At 43.7% G+C, this 18,298-nt stretch overlaps 1 protein-coding gene across 4 annotated transcripts in view; it reads right to left on the minus strand.

The window, feature by feature from the left end:
- SPTB (spectrin beta, erythrocytic) overlaps positions 1–18,298 on the minus strand; it is a 119,960-nt gene that overhangs the window by 98,095 nt on the left and 3,567 nt on the right. Inside the window, exon 2 of one of the 4 annotated variants that reach the window (XM_087856003.1) lies at positions 17,942–18,086. The exons of the other annotated variants lie outside the window; for them this stretch is intronic. The gene's annotated coding sequence lies outside the window, so the exon portion shown is untranslated. The remainder of the gene's footprint in view (positions 1–17,941; positions 18,087–18,298) is intronic. 4 annotated transcript variants of the gene reach the window in all.

An 18,298-nucleotide genomic window follows, 5' to 3' on the forward strand; every position in this document is an offset into this window, starting at 1 on the left:
CTACGAATGAGTTCTCTGTGAACAGAGAGGGGCTGGCAGAGAAGGGCTGCTGATGCCCCTCAGATGGGCCTGGCTCCGTGATGATCCCTTTCAGGAAGTGGTGCCTGACTGTGATCATCCTTGGGGCCCTTGCCCTTAATTTGTGGCAACTCGCCAGAAAGCAGGAGCCTCTCACAACCACGCTGTGGTTAAATGACAGCAGGGACGCCTGGAACCAGTAGGCTCTACAGAAGACAAGGGAAACCCTGATGGTCCTCTAAACAGGCAAAGGGCTTCCCAACCAGCAGAACACTTTGAGGAATGAATAAACCCCAAAATCATCGGCAGCTTGGAAAAAGCTAAAAAAGAGGGAAAGAACACGTGTGTGTCTGTGCGCGCGTGCACGCACGCACGAGAAATCCAAGTGTGTGACAGAGAGAGAGAGAGAGAGAGAGGGACAGGACAGCCAGCCAGCCAGCCAACGAGGTGCCTAGGAGAAGAAGAAAAGTCTGGGCAGTTCAGTAGGGGTGCACTAACGTAGAGACCCTGGCCTATCACCAAAGAGGAACTTACTCTAAATACTATTCTTTATGAAATATGAAAATAACATTCTAAAATGTTATTCTTCATGGTTTGAGGAGATAAAAAAAGAGAGAGAGATTATATTTGATAAAATATTTTCATCACAAGACATCGTTGCCCCTTGTAGTCTAACATAACATAATTGGCTGAAGAGAAATGTGAGTTCTTCTTAGTAAGTGGCCTTCAACTTGGATTTTCCACACAATTCCTCTTGTAGCCACTGGGACCACAAAACCCACAACCCCCACCCCCCCAACACACACACAAACACAAAACAGGACAAGAAACCAGGGGACTGCCGTGAGTGCGCCCCAGCAGGGGAGGCAATTCGGGAGCTCCTTCACCACCACTACCCACTGCCTCAGAGAGAGCTGCTTGAGCCCTACCCCTTCCTGTCTCCTCCCGGCAATACTGCCCTGCAGGGCTGGAGCAGGACCCTGGTAGGACTCCCACACAGGGCCACTGAGAGTCTCAAAGGGCTGGGGCGCTGCACAGAGCTGCGGAAGCACTGTCCGAAGCCCAGGCTCCGGCCCAAGGAGTGCGGCCTGGCAGATGGCAAGACACACTCAGCCCAGCTGGCTTCAGAGCCACCTTGCCTGATTCAGGGGAGGGAAGAAAAGGAAGCCATGTGCTAATGTTGGGGTCTGTAGCTGCCACCAGTGTAAGCAGGCAAAATCCAGTAAAGCCCGGGAGGCTGTCTCTCTAGGCATCCTGCTTTGGGAGGAGACAGGAGTATTGTTGCTTTATAAGGCAGCTTCCCTCATGAGAGAGGAGCTTTCTGATGCTCATGTTACAAGGTTGGGCCAAGAGCCCTTCTTGAACATCCTCACCTGGGCTCTCCACAGTCTGCCACCAGAGAGGGAAGATCTGGTGGATGGGAGGCAGAGCCACGGCCAAGTTCTTTCCTTTAGCACCAGACCATCCAACTTTCTCGACGCTGCAGACCTGCCTCTGAGCCATCTGCTAAGCAAGCTCAGCAGGATGCCCCTCAAGAGGCTTAGCCAAGTCCAGCAAGGGAGCAAGAGCTGCCGGGCTGGGGAGGGAAAATTTAGTCCTGCTAATAACTGGATGCTCTAGGCAAGTCATTTCTCTTACTCACAAAGCCTTCTTTCATTCGGAAAGAAGGAGATCATACTACCCAACCTTCCCCAAAAGGATTAGAAGGAGCAAACTTTGCAGAGAGAACGCCTTTGGTTTTCTAATCCCTCGATCCAGGGTAATAGAGGGTTCCCAGGGTTTATTCCCATTCATACAGGAGTTCAAAACACCTTCAAAGAGAGGGCTCTGCCTAAAGGGCAGGAGTCCTCAAGAATGTGTTGCCTTATGGGCACAGAGGAGGGAAACTTGGCCCCAAGTATGGGAGAGCCATTGTTGAGAGGCCACAAGTCCTAGGAGATGAAAAGCAAGCGGTGGCAGTAGTTGATATGCTGTGGGAGCTTGGACAAGTTCACCACTTCTGTGTGCAGGGAACAAAGTTCTTAGTTTTCCTTTGGGACTCAAAGAAAATTTGAGTCCGTGTTCTAATTTCCTTATCATTTGTCCATATGGTCCAGTGCATCTCCTTGTGGGATTAGCACCAGAAACCAGTAAACAAAGGCTAGACTCCAAACAAGTAACTCCAGAATGCTGAATATGAAACCCAAAAATGCAGCATGCCTTCTGAGGGCAACTGGGGTCCACAGATTTGATAGTGGACCATTATCATCTATGACACCATTATCATCTATGACAAACCCTCAAATGAATGGAGAAAAGTCTTTGCTTAGAAACCCTTTGCTGCACATTGTGGCAATGATCAAACTACAAAGAGTGTCCTTCCACTTACTGGCTACACCTCAGAGAAAAAAATAATCCAGATTCTGAGAGACGTTTGGTGTAAATGAAAACAGCTTTTCTCTGGAAAATACAAATTATCTCTAGCACAAGGGACCTCAAAGAGACATCTAAAATTTTACCCCGAATTTTTGTTTTATTTTATTTACTATTGCCAAGAATAAGAAACATTACTTGGCAAAAAATATTATATTCAAAATTTTACATCATTATAGGATTCCTTTCCAACAGGATATTCGATGCATTATTCTTTGACCCTTTATAACATACGAGAGTAGCTAAAAATGAACAAGTTAGCTAAAGAGAAACCAAGCTATAATGACAATAGTAGCTCTCATTTTTGCTCAACTACCATGTGCCAGACCTGTGACACATACTTTGGTCCAGTCCATGGCACAATCCTATCTGCAAGGTGGGTATCACTATTCCACATCTTACTGATGAAGAAAATGAAGATCTAAAAGATGAAATTATCTGCTGAGGCCACACAGCTAGTAAGTGTCGGAACCTGAGTTCAAAGCCAGGTCTGGTGGTAGCCAAAGCAGGTCTCTCTCTGCCACACCACGGGGCAGGAGTTTCCACTAGAAATGAAGTCTCCTGGCAAGGAATGGAAATTTACTATTCACAGGGTAGTGAACAGAGGGTTAGGATAAGTGCCAGGTAACATAAGGCAAAGGGGCAGCTGTGTTAAGACTGGTTAGTATTTAAATCCTTTAAAGGGTAGGGTAAGTGTTACTGCGGAAGCAGATTTAATATATTTTGCAGATGAGACTACAGGGGAAGCCAGCAGATGTTAACAAGGGCCCCATCTAGAGAAACTGGAAACTCGAGCAGGGGATAAAATGAGATCAAAGTCAGGAGCAGTGGGAGGCCCTGTTGGGGGAGGGGGAGGCTTGCAGAGCCAGAACAGTCACAGGTGACTGGAAGTGAGAACTAGAGGGGAAGCTGCAACTGGACACCAAGTTAGTGAGACGAAGGAAGGAAGGAAGGAAGGAAGGAAGGAAGGAAGGAAGGAAGGAAGGAAGGAAGGAAGGAAGGAAGGGAGGGAGGGAGGGAGGGAGGGAGGGAGGGAGGGAGGGAGGAGTGGAAGAAGGGAAAAGGCCGAAAGCAAAAACAAAATGGCAGTGTAATTTGGTCTAAGTATACTTCATAACAAATGGTTGGTGCCTGTGTGCTGCTTGGGAGAAGGCACAGGTGACTTCCCTGGGCTACAGAAGAGAATGGAGTGAGTCATGGAGATCAGCTGTCCATTCCCCAAGAACCTTGGCCTCATTTTACAAGCTCCCTTAGCTTGATCACACCAGCTACCCTAGCAGTTTAAAACTAGCTCCATATTCTTGGGTAGAGCAAAGATACACACACGCGCGTGCACACACATAGACACACACACCAATCTGATTTAGTGTCACTTGAAAACTGGTTGAATAAAGTATGATTCTTCCATACAGTGGAACAATTTTGAATGAGGAAAATCTACAAGTATGTATGTGTGGAAAGATGACCTTATGTATTGATGAGTAAAATAATGTAAGCTATTAAATAGTATTCATAGTATAGATCTTTTTCTGAAAAATAAAGAGCAATCACATGTTTTATCAATATACATATATTTTTTCAAGTTGAAAGAATATGCATCTAATTGTAGTGAACGATTATCTAGGGAATAATGAAGGGAGGTGATGAAGAACTTTCATTTTCTATGGTCTGTACTTCTGCAAAATTTTACGTTAGTAAAGCTTTGTATTACATTTGTAAATAGAAAGGAAAAAGAGGAAAATTTAAGTGTCCCTGAAAAGACTATGAGTAAGTCTTCCACCTCATTTCAATGACAAAAGGTACAACTGCCAAAAACATAAGTCAGATACTTCCTGCTTATTAAAATATTTCATATTGCTAGAATCTAAGATAATTACAACTATGGCCTGATCCTTGGGCTTCTATCCTTCCCCAAAATAGAGTCTGGGATGACAGGAGCTGGACTTCCTACCAAAGAGCCCCCTCATTCATTGGGCATGAAGGAAATCTCCCAGTGACATGAACCAAGCAAAGAAAGTGCATTCACACCCAGAGAGCTTTCAGGAAACAAGATCCTCTCTTATCGCCATCAACAAGGAGACTCATCTTTCACCAAGTCATTGAATGAGCCTCTTTGTTTCCCCTAAAGGATCATCATATATTCTTTCCCTGCTTTTACAGAAAGTCCAAGTGCCCCAGAATTGGGCAATGAGAGGCCGAGGAGTCGTCCTAATACAAACTTACTTGTCCACATTTTCCAGAGAAACAGGACCTAAGATGGCAGGGCACGGAGAAAAGGGGAGGAGCATGACAGTGGCTGCAAAAGTGTGAAGGCAAGAATGTTTGCTTTATAACTGCTTCCAAGCTTACCTGCGTGTCACGTACCTCCCATGTCCCATTAAAAAGGGAAAGAGAAAGGATGGAGCCTACCTCAGATGTTGCAGGACAGGTGTGGTAGGTCTGCCAGGGTCTTGACAAACATGCGTTCATGCATCATCCTCTGTGCCAGGCACTCTTCAAGGCCCAGAGAACAGTTAACATAAAATCCCTGTCCTTGAGGAGCACAGAGTCACCCTGAAGACCCACAGAAGTGTGGGATGCCACTGTGCCACCTGTCATGGTGTCTGAATGCTGTAGTTTGTGACAACGGTTCATCCAGGGCACAGGCATGCTGATTGGCTCCCCTGCCACCTGATGCTTTCCAGCCTCCCAGAGACTTCCATCAACCACCAATCCTCTCACCCCTTGTTGCCTTTCCATGTGAACTTACTTTTCAAGGGCTCCTCACCCGCTCAGCCCAAAAACCTGGCTCTCCATCACACAAAACTTCCCTTACATCTGTCACAAACCATCCTTTTCCCATCGAGTTCTCAGACAAGCTCTGCACTCACTGCTTTCTCCTCCTCACCATGGCTTCACTCTAATTCCTGGTAATTGAGTTCGACCCTCCACTAAAATTGCTTTCTTGAGGGTCACTTGAGTCTCTTACAAAGCTAACAGCTTCCTCTGATCCTTTCCCATCATCCTTCTCCCACATTAGATGCTATTAACCATCCTTTCCTTGAAGCTGGATCCCTTGGTTTTGGATTCTCTTGGTTCTTCACTCACAGTATGTTGTTACACCACAATCATTCTGTAGGTCCTCTACCTCCAACCATACCCTAAATGTAGGATTCCCCAAAGTTAAAGTTTGTTCTCTTCCCTCATACCATCCTCTCTGCTTTCTGTGTGGACTGGGGTGGTCAGTTCGACGCCCCCAGGCCCAGCCCCTCCTGGGCTCCACATCTGCTATAGTAGCTCCACTGAAACACGCCACTGACACCTCCCACTTGACGTGGTCAACACTGAACTCCTTCTTTGTACCCCTTCCCCACCCTCAGAGTTGCTCCTTCTTTTAAGACTTAAATCGCAGTAAATTAGCAATGCCAACCTCCCAGATACCTGAGCTGGAAAACTGTAAGTCATATTCAACAGCTCTCTTCCCCTCACTTCAGTGCCACTGGGCACAATGCACCTACAAGTGAATTTTACAGATCTTCAAAATGTGTTAAGACTTAAAAAAAAAATGGTGCCAATTAAGACTATAAAATCAAAATTAAGAACAATTCCAAAATCCCTTCAAATGCTTTTGATGGCAAAAACATTATATTTAATATGGGATACTGATAATTTTATATCTTTGGTCCTCTATGTGGTAGAACCCATGAAAAATGACAGTGGGTCAGTCCTACCTCAGACAGAAAGTCCAGATACTTTGACTTCTCTGAATCGCTTGGATTAACTTCCTCCCTTCCATTCCCACTGCCCTGGTGTAGATCTGCTTGAGCCTTTCATTGTTTTTCGGCAGGATATCCTAAAACACACCTGACAGCACATCATTCCCCTATTCAAAAATTTTGATAGTGCCCCCAGGACCTGACGTATGAACTATAAGCTCTTTCCATGGCATTCAAGGCCTGCTACAACCTACCTCCAACCCATCTCTTGGTCCCCTCCACCACTGTATGCTCTCATTCATCCTTTGGTGTAGCCACACCAGACTCCTATCCCACACGTTCCTATTTGCCCCATAGAATGCCCTCTCCCCTACTTGGCCAGTGAAAAACATCCTTGTCTCAAGGATCAGCTCAGATGGCTGCTCCTCTGCGAAGGTTTTTTTCCCAGGGTCCCTGGCCCAAACCAGTCTGAGTTTCCTAGAGACCTGAAGCAGTTTGTAGCCCCATGATGGCACTGCCTCACTGTGCATTGCTCTGCACTCTGTCTCAAGTGTCTGACCCCACTGCAAAACCATCAGCCTGTCAAGAGCAGAGAGCTGTGTTGTAGTCAGTCTCCTCTGTACCTGCCACACAGCCTAGCATATAACAGACAACAATGCCTCCCAGATAGCGGCCATCTCTTGTCCCTCCTCCCTGCATCACTCTGCTTCTGCTCCACCACTACTTGGCCCTCCATGTCATTGCTGTGTATGGAGTGGACACTTCGCTAGGTCTAAACCAACAACATTTGGAAGCTATGAAAAACCCTGAGCTTCCAACCCACCATAACCATTCTTCCTTGTGTCCTAGATTTCAGACAGTGAGAAAAAGACTTTGGGGTCAAGCGGCTTCAAATCTGAAGTGTGGCACTTAATTGACCATGTGACCTTAAGCAAAGGTAGCTTGACTAGCCTCAACTTCCTCACCAGTAAGATGGAAATCACATCTAACTCAGTGGACTGTTGCGAGAATGAAATGAGTCAAGGCGTTTGAATCTCTAGCATGGCAACCGGTATCTGACAGGCGCCCGTAAGTGAGTAGCAGCAGGAAACAGAAGCGGGGTCTCGGACTGCACAAACCATGTGACCTTGTCAGAAATCATTCCCCTTCGTGGATGGGCACATAAAACAGAGATTCTTACAACAGCATCATGAATTGAGGACTCAAACTTCATGGTGCTACTTATACATCTTAAAGCCATCATGGAAAAATAGTAGCATAAGGTGCTACGCAGCTGTTAAGAGGGAAAGAGATCAATCTCTATGTCCTGATGTAGAAAGATGCCCAAAGTGCTTCATTATTAAGTGAAAAAGGCAAGTTGCAGTACAGAATGAAATATAAACGACCATAACATACATACACACATATATATGCATGTGGATACATGTAACATAGCCACACGCATATATATACACCTACACACTTATGTACCTATATCTATGTGTGTACGTCTGAATGTGCCTAGAGAATCTCCAGAAGGACATGAGAAATTGTTAACAGTGGTTACCCCCAGTGACGGGATTAGGAATGCCATTTACACTCTTTTGTACCGTTTGAATAATTTTTACCATGAGTATACGTTCATGTTAAAATTATTTAAAACCAGTTTTTAAAATCTGCTGGAGAAGGAGGAGGAGGGGAGAGGCAGGGAGGGAGGAAGGGCTGGGCCATGTACCGAGAGACCTGGGTTCCAGTCAGAGTCCCATGTTAACTAACTTCACAACCTCAGGCAAATCACCTCCCCCCTGCAGATCTCCCTTATTGATAAAATAGGAGCATTGAACCAGGCACTCTTTGGAGAAGATTTCTAGGTTATTAGACGATGTCTTCAAGGTCCTCTGAGTACAATTTACTCATAGAACGTCTCTCTCTGAGATGTTTTGATGTTTTAAGCATCAGGTTTTAACAAAGGAAAATACATAACACTATTTCGTTTTGACTTCCCTCACATCTCAATGAGAAAGCATTCCCACCATTTCACAGGCAGAGAAACCAAGCATAGACTGTAATGATCATTTGCCAACCAAATCCACTGCTCACTAGACTCTGCTGTTTGCAAAGAATTATGAAGCCAGGAGTTTTATAGCTCCCAGTTCATTCGTGCCTCTTTCGCAGAGCAGAGCGGGCACAAGGCTTATGCAAAACAAGCAGAAGGCACTCTGCTGATGGAAACAGGGTGAGATGTAAAGTGACTTCCTCTGGGTCAGAGCATAAACAAAGCTCACTCCCAGCACACTTAGGAAGTAAGTATCGAACCCCTGGGATCGACTCCGCACCCCTCCCCCACCTGGACCGAGAGCTTCACCTTGAAGATGCATTTCACTGCAGTCATTTTCTGAGCGTTTTCTGGGTCAGAAGCAGGGAGAGCAGCTAAACCGAGGCTGCTGATGGAGTTGCTACATTGAGGGCACGGTACTGAGTTACCTGCTCTACCACGCACCCACCCAGCTCATCTAGCAACCTGCCTGGCGAGTATTTTTCCAGTCTCCTGGGCAAAGTGACTTCACACAGCTTTGAATGCAAACAACCTCATTTGTCCTCACAGGTATGGGGCTCTGTCTTGCAGAGGGCACTGACTTCCTCCTCCAGCCGCAGCTCACTTTGGTTCTACTATAGAATCTCACTCTCCATACCTGTAAACAGCTTCCATTCTTCTGATGACTTCACCCTGTGAGGGACCCTCCTGCCTGATGTCTGGGCAAAAAGATTTCTCAACGGCTGCAGAAAGCACATACAGGATGCACATAGTACCTTGCAGAGACAGGGAGAGCCTGATCCACGGACCCTACAAGCAATAGCCTAGATTTGGAATGTGCAAAACCAAGACCTTAGCATGGCTAAAATACTACAAAGTAAACCATCCCCCAAAATGAAAAGGATGGTTCTCTCAAAAAGTGTGCAGCTGGGCTACTAACCAGTAGTCGGCTTGCTAGTAACCTTTGCTATGGCACCTAGTAATCCGTGAGATGGGATAATGATCACCAGCTTCTGTGCCATTGTAGAGCTTCTAGAGGCAGCTATTGGTTGACCCCACTCTCGCTGTCACCTCTGGGTCAAGTTTGCTGATTGCTGTCTGCTTACCACTGGCTTCACTGTGCCCCCTTAGAACTCATTAGGGCCTTCAATTGTCTTGGCTGAGTCCCTTCCTTTGTCTCTTTACCTTCAGGTCCCTCTGAAGAATTAACTTCGTCCTTTGCCCTTCTTTATCCTGGACACATCTTCCTAAGACCTTTTGAGGACCTTCCGTTCATCAGTTCATCTCAGACCCACCTAAATATTTATAAAAGCCTAGCAGCTCCACTCACTGCCTTTGGAAGCTAAAACCCACCTCCTATCAATCACTGGGCATAGAACACAGTAGAAGAGAGCAGTTGGATTGTAGTGGGAGTGTGTCCATAACAGAGAGTTTTGTTAAAAGAAACAAAAATGCTCTCAAAGGCCTGAGCAAGCAGTATTCTGGTGAGTCTGGCCACTGGTGAAACTCACTTTTTGTCCGGGTAAGGCAAAAATGGGGGCAGAACAAACCAACTGATAGTGGTGTAATATTTTACAAGGCAGTTTCCACTCTGACATACCTTAATGACAACAAACAGAAAAGGTTATGTGCACCCAGAAAAAGGAAACCACCTCTATACGGGAACTTTTCATCTTTTTTCTGAAATGTTTTTCTTAACTCTTCACCATTATAAAACAAATCTTGTGTATATCAGTTTGAAACACCCACTCAAAGAGCCTTTCATAGCTGCATTCTGAGGGTCAGCCTCAAACATTCACTGAAAAAATGAGGTGGGAGTGACTGTATTCTGGATGAATAACTAAACTTTTCTAGCAATAGACATATTCTGATGATGTAAGTTAAAAATCAGCTGTTACTTTTGTGTCTGATAAATGGAAAGCAATTGGAGAATACAGAGGTGGGAAGACAGCCTCCACCCAGGTTTAAAACATTCCTCTTCATTCCTTACCCCTATGCCATCAACACCGAGTGTCTTCTGTTAACCCTTCTTCATAATCCGCTGTATAGATCGCCATCTCGGGGATCATTTTCAGTGCCGAACATTCTTGAAACTTGCCCTGTCAGTCAATTCAATCCACATTTCTTGAGTGCTGCACATGTGCCAGAGGCTGGTAGGCACCAGTGCTCACACAGGCACCAGACGAATGTTCCTTCTTCAAGGAACCCATAATCTAGAGGAGAGCTGGACCTGTACACGACCAACCCAACCAGGGTATGATGTGAAAAGTGACAGCTTCAGGGCTCATAGGAGAGACTGGATGTCTTCGTGTGTTAGGGAACAGGGGATTCTGTTCGAATCTGTTCTGTTTGAGTGGGGCCTTAAAAGATACATGTGTGAGAGTTCACAGCTACCGAAAGGGAGAAAGACATTGCAGGCCTAGAAAACAGAGGAGCAAAGTTGTGGATGTGAAAACCACCCTGAGCTGACACAGTCACGAGCATCCGATGTAAAGTAAATAGAAAGGGAATGAAGCCAGGAGGGATGTTGGAAAAGACTGCCTGTCTGTTTAAACTTTATTTTGGGGCAACGGGGAACCATTGAGGGCTTTAAAGTAGTTGAATGACTCACATTCATGTTTTTAAAAATAATTCTGAGATCAGGGTGTAAGATGGGATAGAAAGAGACTAAAGGCCAATTATTCAAACATGAGACAGTGAAAATTGAAAGAAAGAAACTAGTCTGAAAATTTTGAAGGAAAAACGAACAGGCAGCCAACTAGATGCAGAAGTGTGAAAAGAAGAAAACCCAACAAAGTTGCTGGGGGTCGTACTTGAGACGATGGCGACAACAGGAACCTAGGTATGAAAACAGGTAGAAGAGCAGGTTTGGGGGTAAAAGGGGAACTGAGAGGTCCTATTGCTTCATAAGAAGTTTGAGACATCTTGTTACAACCAAATGAAGACAGCTAGCTGACTGCTAAAAGTAGATCTGGAACTGAAGGGGGAGATTGGGCTAGAGATGAGGATTTAGACGTACTGGCAACCCCAACAGTGGAAAGCTGGTAGAGAAGAAGGAACAAAAAAGAAAGAAAAGAGAAGGCAAGAAAGAGAAAGCAAGCCAGCCTGCAATGTAAGCAAGCTGGGAGGAGAAAAAGGAGAGCCTGGATCCCAGAAGCCAAGGGCGGGCTTATGTTCAAAGCCAGAGGGTTGACAAAGTCAAATATTGCAGAGAACTTGGGACCCGGGTCTGGAAAGAGGCTACCTCATTTAACAATATCAGACCTCTTCTAAAGCAATTTTAGCGCAGCTATGGAGAGCTGCCTTATGACAGTGGGTATATTGTACAGTACTAATTAGCATCTTCATCCTCAGATGTCAAAGAACTATGTTGAAAATATGATTCAGAACATTAATTATTTATTAAAAGCTAATAAGGGGATTCAAGCCTATTAGGTTAAATCGCAAATATAAAGCAACATATAAAGGTATACAACTAATTACCTCTTTAATTTCAGGCCATTAAAGGTGCAAGATAAGAGAAAAAAAGAAACTGTTAGAATTAAGAGCCATGGAATATTGACCTCCACCCAAATATGGTGGGTACAGTGATTCTAAGTAAGCACTCTAGAATAAATACATCAGGGTTCAAGTTCAGCTTTGATCTTCTCAGTGTATAATTCTGGGTAAGTAAACTTCTTTAAGCCTGATATTTTTCATCTGTCAAATTAGGATAACAACAGAAATGACAAACACATATAAAAGTTCTCAGCATATGTCTCTATGCTGAGAGACTTAAAAATGTTAACTTATTATTATAACTCATTATAATAATATTCCTATCCAAGATACATATATATATATCAATTATATATAATTTCAAACATTCACTCTTTAATTTTTTTTTAAGATTTTATTTATTTATTGGACAGAGAGAGACACAGCGAGAGAGGGAACACCAGCAGGGGGAGTGGGAGAGGGAGAAGCAGGCCTTCCGCTGAGCAGGGAGCCCGATGCGGAGCTCGATCCCAGGACCCTGGGATCATGACGTGAGCCGAAGGCAGATGCTTAACGACTGAGCCACCCAGGCGCCCCCACTCTTTAATTTTTTAATCAATAGCTATTTTTGAGCTACTCCCCTCTGTGTACCAAGCATGACTGTAGGTGCTGAAAATTAACAACAACAACAAAAAAAACCTAGCTCTCCATCATAAGAAGCATAGTCTAATGATGTAGAAGGCAAGTTGATAGTTGCAAAACAAGATGATCCATCCTATAAGAAAGGAAGGAGAAAGATGCTACAAAAACCATGCAGGAGGAAGTGCCCTGTGCTACCCCAGGACCTGGGAGGGAGAGGGGCTGTCAGCCAAGGCCATGAAGAGGAGGCAACACTTAGGCATTACAAGGAACTCTGCAAAGACATTTTTAAGGATAAAATAAATATTAAGGTGCCAACACACACACACACACACACACACACACACACACACACACACTCCTGAAAAAAAATTTTAGAGAAAGCTCTTTGCCCAAGGGCAAACAGCAAGAGAAAAGGAGCTGGAAGCAACCCAGACTCTTGTCATCCAGCTCAAGGAGATATTTTGGTTGAAATACATCGTCACATAATATTTACACCCTTCCCCACCTGAGTTTGGGTTACACGTTTTACAAAGCAAATTGAACATCTCCTGCCTGTCCTCTAAAAGTCTACAGTTTTCAAACAGGCGAACTAATATACGGACAAATGCAAGAACTTTGATGACAAACTATCCCCCCAAGACGGTGTTCTCAAATAAACAATTCTCAAGTTCAGTTTGGCTCCAAAGGTGAGGATGTTAATAAAATTTGCCCTTCCCTTTGGAGACCTGGGAGAATTATTAAAATGGCATGGATTGTTCCTCAAAAAATTAAAAATAGAATTACCATATGATCCAGCAATAAACCAGAGTCTACAGTCCTGAGTATATACCTGGGAGAACTGAAAGCAGAGTATAAAGAGATATTTGTATAATAATAACCAAGGGATAGAAGTGACACAAGTGTCCATAGATGGATGAATGGATAAACAAAACGTGAAAAATACATACAATGGAATATTATTTAGCCTTAAAAAGGAAATTCTGACACATGCTGCAACATGGATGAATCCTGAAAACATTATGCTAGCTAAAATAAGCCAGACACAAAAGGACAAATACTGCGTGATTCCATTTACATGAGGTACGTAGAGTAGTCAAATTCATAGAGACAGAGAGTGACATGGTGGTTGCCAGGTGCTGGGGGGTGAGGGGAGTTCATGTTTAATGGATACAGAGTTTGAGTTTTAGAAGATTACAAAAGTTCTAGAGCTGGATGGTGATGGTGGCTACACAACAATGTACATGTACTTATCCCCCTGAACCAAATACTTAAAGCTAGTTAAAATGGTAAGTTTTGTTATACATTTTTTAAAAATTACACGGTTTGCCATGTCCATTAAATAACTATACTTCGTAATTTAAGAACAAATGAAAACACCTTGTTTCTGACATTGAGTTGCAATGCCCTCGGAAGAGGGGACAAGAGTATGAGACCAGGCCCCTTAGAAAGTTCTACATCCAAAGGAGCAGAGTCCATTTACCATTCCTTGGGAATGGACACCCATGGAACCCACTAAGAAGGTGACTTTGCTGGCAGCCATCATCGGAGAGTTTTTAATTAATATAATCCCTGTGCACCAGCACCACCCTGTTACGGGAAGACTGTCAAAGCATATATTCCAAAAATTACTAGTTGAACTTCTTTGTGAAAAAGCATTATGAAGGGCTTTATGTAAGACCTGTGACTGTAATTCGTAAATCAGTTCTGGCCTTTAAGAGAACATGTGGAGCAAATAATAGATAAAGTTAAATAATAGTAATAAAGGAAGTCTATGATTATGTAACTGGCCCTTTAGCAAGTTTGTAGAATGGCTGGAATGTTCCAGGAAGACTGATGGAAACCTCTCCAAATCTGGGAGAAACGTTCAGGACTGAATGAGTAGAAGCAGACAAACTCGGTTCAAATAAAAGGTCTGTAATGAGAATTGGTAAGAGATAAAGATAGAAAGAGATTGGAGCTAGATTACAATGGCTCTTAAGAGTCAACTTTGTAAGTTTGGATTTCCACCTCTACCCAGAGGGGAACCACTGCAGGTTTTTGAGAATGGGTATTACAGGACAAACACAGGGTACAGGATGGCTTGGAAGAAGGAGACCCCTAATTGATAGAAAGCTGAACTCCAGGCCTGAGGGCTACTAAGTCACAAAAATGAAACCAAACATGTGCTTTTCATAGGTTAAAGCTAGGACTTTAAAATATAGCCATAGGTTTATATATGCAATGAATTTTTCTTGAAGGATATATAGGAAACTGTTGACATTGGAAACTTCTTAGGAGAACTGGAGGTAGGGGAAGGAAGACTTTTACTTTTCATAGTATACACTTGTACAATGTGGATATGCTTCTTAATCATGCTCATGAATTCATTTTATAATTTAAAAAAATTTTTTAAATATGACAACCAGAAAGTGTTAAAAGATGTTTAGGCTGTAAAGAAACTATTTAAAACATTTCTATTTATAAAATGAAATATATTTCAATCCTGTTTGTATTGTATCTTAATCTCTACCACATAGTAGAGATGCTGTGAGAATGACCTAAAAGTAGCATTATAAAGTACACAGAACTAACCGCACATGTAAGGCTCTACTTCAAAACAAATAGATGTCCTGAGTCACCCACCATAAAACACCTTCTTTCAGGTATATTTCAATGAAAAGTCTACCTGAAAATATTCCAAATCAACTCCTTGATAACAACAAAAATAAAAAAGAATAGCTCACAGTACATCTGACAAGATATATCCCGTCTTGGTAAATGGCTTTTTCATTCTTAAAGTTGTTCAGGCCAAAACCAACTGAGTCATCCTTGACTTATCCTTTTTCTCTCATCCTCTATTCCCAAATCCCATGAGCTCTATCTTCAACTCCAGAAGCCAGCTGCATTTCCCACCCCACCACCATCATGCTGGCCCATCATCTCTAACCTGGACTACTACAGTAGCTTTCATTCTACTCCCTGTTTCCACTCTTGTTCCTTACAGGCAGTCTTCCACAGGACAGCCAGAAAGATCTTCCTAATACACAAATCTGAACAAATCACTCCTCTGGCCACAACTTCTGGTGGCTTCCTATTGCATGGCTAAAACCCAAAGACTTGCATGGCTGCAAAGCCTGCATGATCCAGACCCTATTTCCTCTCCAATGTCACATCCTGCACTCACCCCTTGTCCCTCCTCTCTAGTCAGGCTGGCTTCCTGCCCATTCCTTGGACATAGCAGTGACCCCACCTCAGGGCCCTCACCCTCAATCTAAATCTCTTGTCCCAAACACAGCCATTCCCCTCCCTCACTTGGTTTGGCTCCCTGCTCAAATGAAACTTCATCAGAAAGGCCTTTCCCCACCATCCTGCCTCAGATAGAACCACCTCTCTTTCTCTTCACACTGCTTTTTATTTACAGCAAATTATATATTCTTCTGTTTGTTGTTACTTATTCCTGTCTCACCCAACTAGTGTGTATGCTCCACGACATCAAACTTAATATTATTTTTTTAATTTAATTTTTATTTTTTATTTTTTTGCCATTTTCACTCTTCTATCGCCTGGGCCTAGAATACATCTGGCAAATAAACGAAAGCTCAGTAAATATTTGTTGAAGACTGAAGTACAAATCAAAACACCTAAGATACTGGACAAAAAGAGGTTTTCAAAGTCCAAAATGAGGCATAAGCATAATAATACCCAGTAAATTTGGGGTAAAGGAGTGAAAAAGCCAACACATCAGTTGACAGGTATGTAAACCTATCATCTATCTGCAGCATGCTGGGAATCCACATGCACGTCTGACATTAATTCCTACTTTGGGACTACATCTGTGTACATGCTGGGGGGCTACTCTTGAGATTTCGTGCTTAAATAGTAAATACCGTAACAAGTTTCCTCCTCCCTCTCACCAATGAATAGAGCCTGAAAGTTCTGAAGAAAGAAAGCAATCACTGTCTCAACCAGAAGGCCCAGAATATTCAATTACCCCATTGAGGAGAAGATCTGGACAAAGCCCCAGCCTCAGAACGAGGAAATTGGGTCGAAGTCAGGTTCTGCCATAAACTACAAGAGGGAGCTTGGGCAAAGCATTGTTTGTTTCTAATACCGTATTCTCTATTGTACTGTTTCTTCACGTGGTCACTATAAAATCTGATGATGCATATACACGGGCACCCTGAAAGCTGAGGGACTACCCGTCATCTGTGTGATCGTCATCCTGTGCTAGCTCACCTGTTGTTCACCTTCCCTCGCCTGCCACCAGTGAGGTTTGTCGAAACAAGGATCTGATCCGGTCCCTCCCCTGCTCAAAAACCTTTACGGATCTTCAGCTTGAACCTCCAATGGTTCAAGCGTCTTTCAAACTGAACCCAAACCACCTTTCCAGTCCTATTTTGGCCCATTCCTAGTATGCGCCCTACATTTATTCCAGCCACACAGAACTGCTCCCCATTCCCTAATTCCATCACCCTTTTTTGCACATCTGTGTGGGCGATGTGCCTAAGCCTTCACCCCCACCCGTCCTCCCTTCCTCTATTAGAGAAACCCTGGGCACTCACCAGCCTGATTCACACTCTGCCTCCCGTGGGCTTTCTCTTAGGCGCCCTGCTGAATCACTGCTTCTTTGCAAGAATCTTTCCCCACCAGACCAGGTGGTCTGCATCTGATCCTTTGCCAGTCCTCAGCATAAAATGGTGTAATGCACACAGTAGGTGCCCAATGCTTGCTCTCTCTCAATATTTCGCAAATGGCTCTCTCAGGCCTTTCCAGCTCTTTCTCTGACTTATGGCTTGGAGGCAATATTAGGAAGCGGCTTCTCTTACCTTTCTACACCTGAGGAAATATGCTGGAAGATGCCGCTGACTGACCACTCCTAGGGGTTCCCGGAAACAGGCAGGAACTAAGTAGAAGGACAGAATGAAGCTAGAGACCTCTCCCCAGGCCTCATAAGTTATATATATCTTTAAAGTGTGCTTCGTTTTATTGGAAGTGCTATGAATTCTCAAATGAGGCACACCCTAATACAAAGGGAAATGATTTTCAACTTTATTCATTTTCAGGATTATTCAAGTTTCTGTTCCTCTTCATGATGCTGGAAACTCCTGAATTGACTATAATTCAAAGCAATTCTTGTTCTTTAGCTGCCAAGGTGCCCTGTTATTCTTTCATAACTATCCTGGATGATCAGAGCCCAGTTCAATGCAAAGTCTATTTTTTTCTAGCTCTAAACCTTTTCATTTGCTAAATTTACAGCATTCACATGAAAGGAAGAAAGGAAGCCCCACTTTTGCCCCCACTGGGAACATGATATATGGGTTTTAATTGCCCTTGTAATTATGCCCTTGTCCAGATCTGCACAGGTATGGTGTAAAAATTAAACATTCTAGCAAAGCCTGAGAAGGCCTCACTGAGGTAGGAAGACGACGGCTTTGTAAGATTTCCTGCCACCAGGAGAAGGAAAGAGAAAAACGAAAGGTGGTCTAGGAATGTCATAAGCTAGCCAGCAGTCTCCACTGAGGAAGCATTTTCTGTCTATGACCGCCTCTAAAACTGTGTGAGCTGTGATGCTGGGGATCCCCTGGTGGTTTGCTATTCAGCTAAGGCTGGCTGAAAATGGCAGAACTTGGATTGCTTGGCTGTGAATTAAGAAATAAGCACAGCAACAAAGGGAAACATGCTATGACATTTTCTAAATATTTACCGAGGGGAGTTGACAATTCAGTGACTGGAGCCAGATCTGACAGGGAATTCTGACTGCCTCCTACGCCTTCCCTCGATCACCATCTCCATCTCCAAAACCAGGTGACCTTCACGTCTTGGGGCTGGCAGAAAAAAGCAGCATCTTTCTGAAAACCCAGCAAATGCAACATGATGATTCAGGCCCCCAGACCACTGTGTTTTTTCCTCTTCTCCCCAGATTTCTCATTGGAAGTAGAGGAGCAACAAAAGAGCTGTCTATAAAAACAACTGAGTCAATACAAACTACTTCTAAGATAAAATACTTCTTTCCACAGCAATTTCTGACTAGTAATATCCATGTGGTTTCAGAACCCAATAT

The sequence above is a fragment of the Ursus americanus genome, chromosome 26, assembly GCF_024610735.1.
Source record: "Ursus americanus isolate L20-20 chromosome 26, mUrsAme1.1.p, whole genome shotgun sequence".
In the NCBI taxonomy this organism is placed as follows: Eukaryota; Metazoa; Chordata; class Mammalia; order Carnivora; family Ursidae; genus Ursus; species Ursus americanus.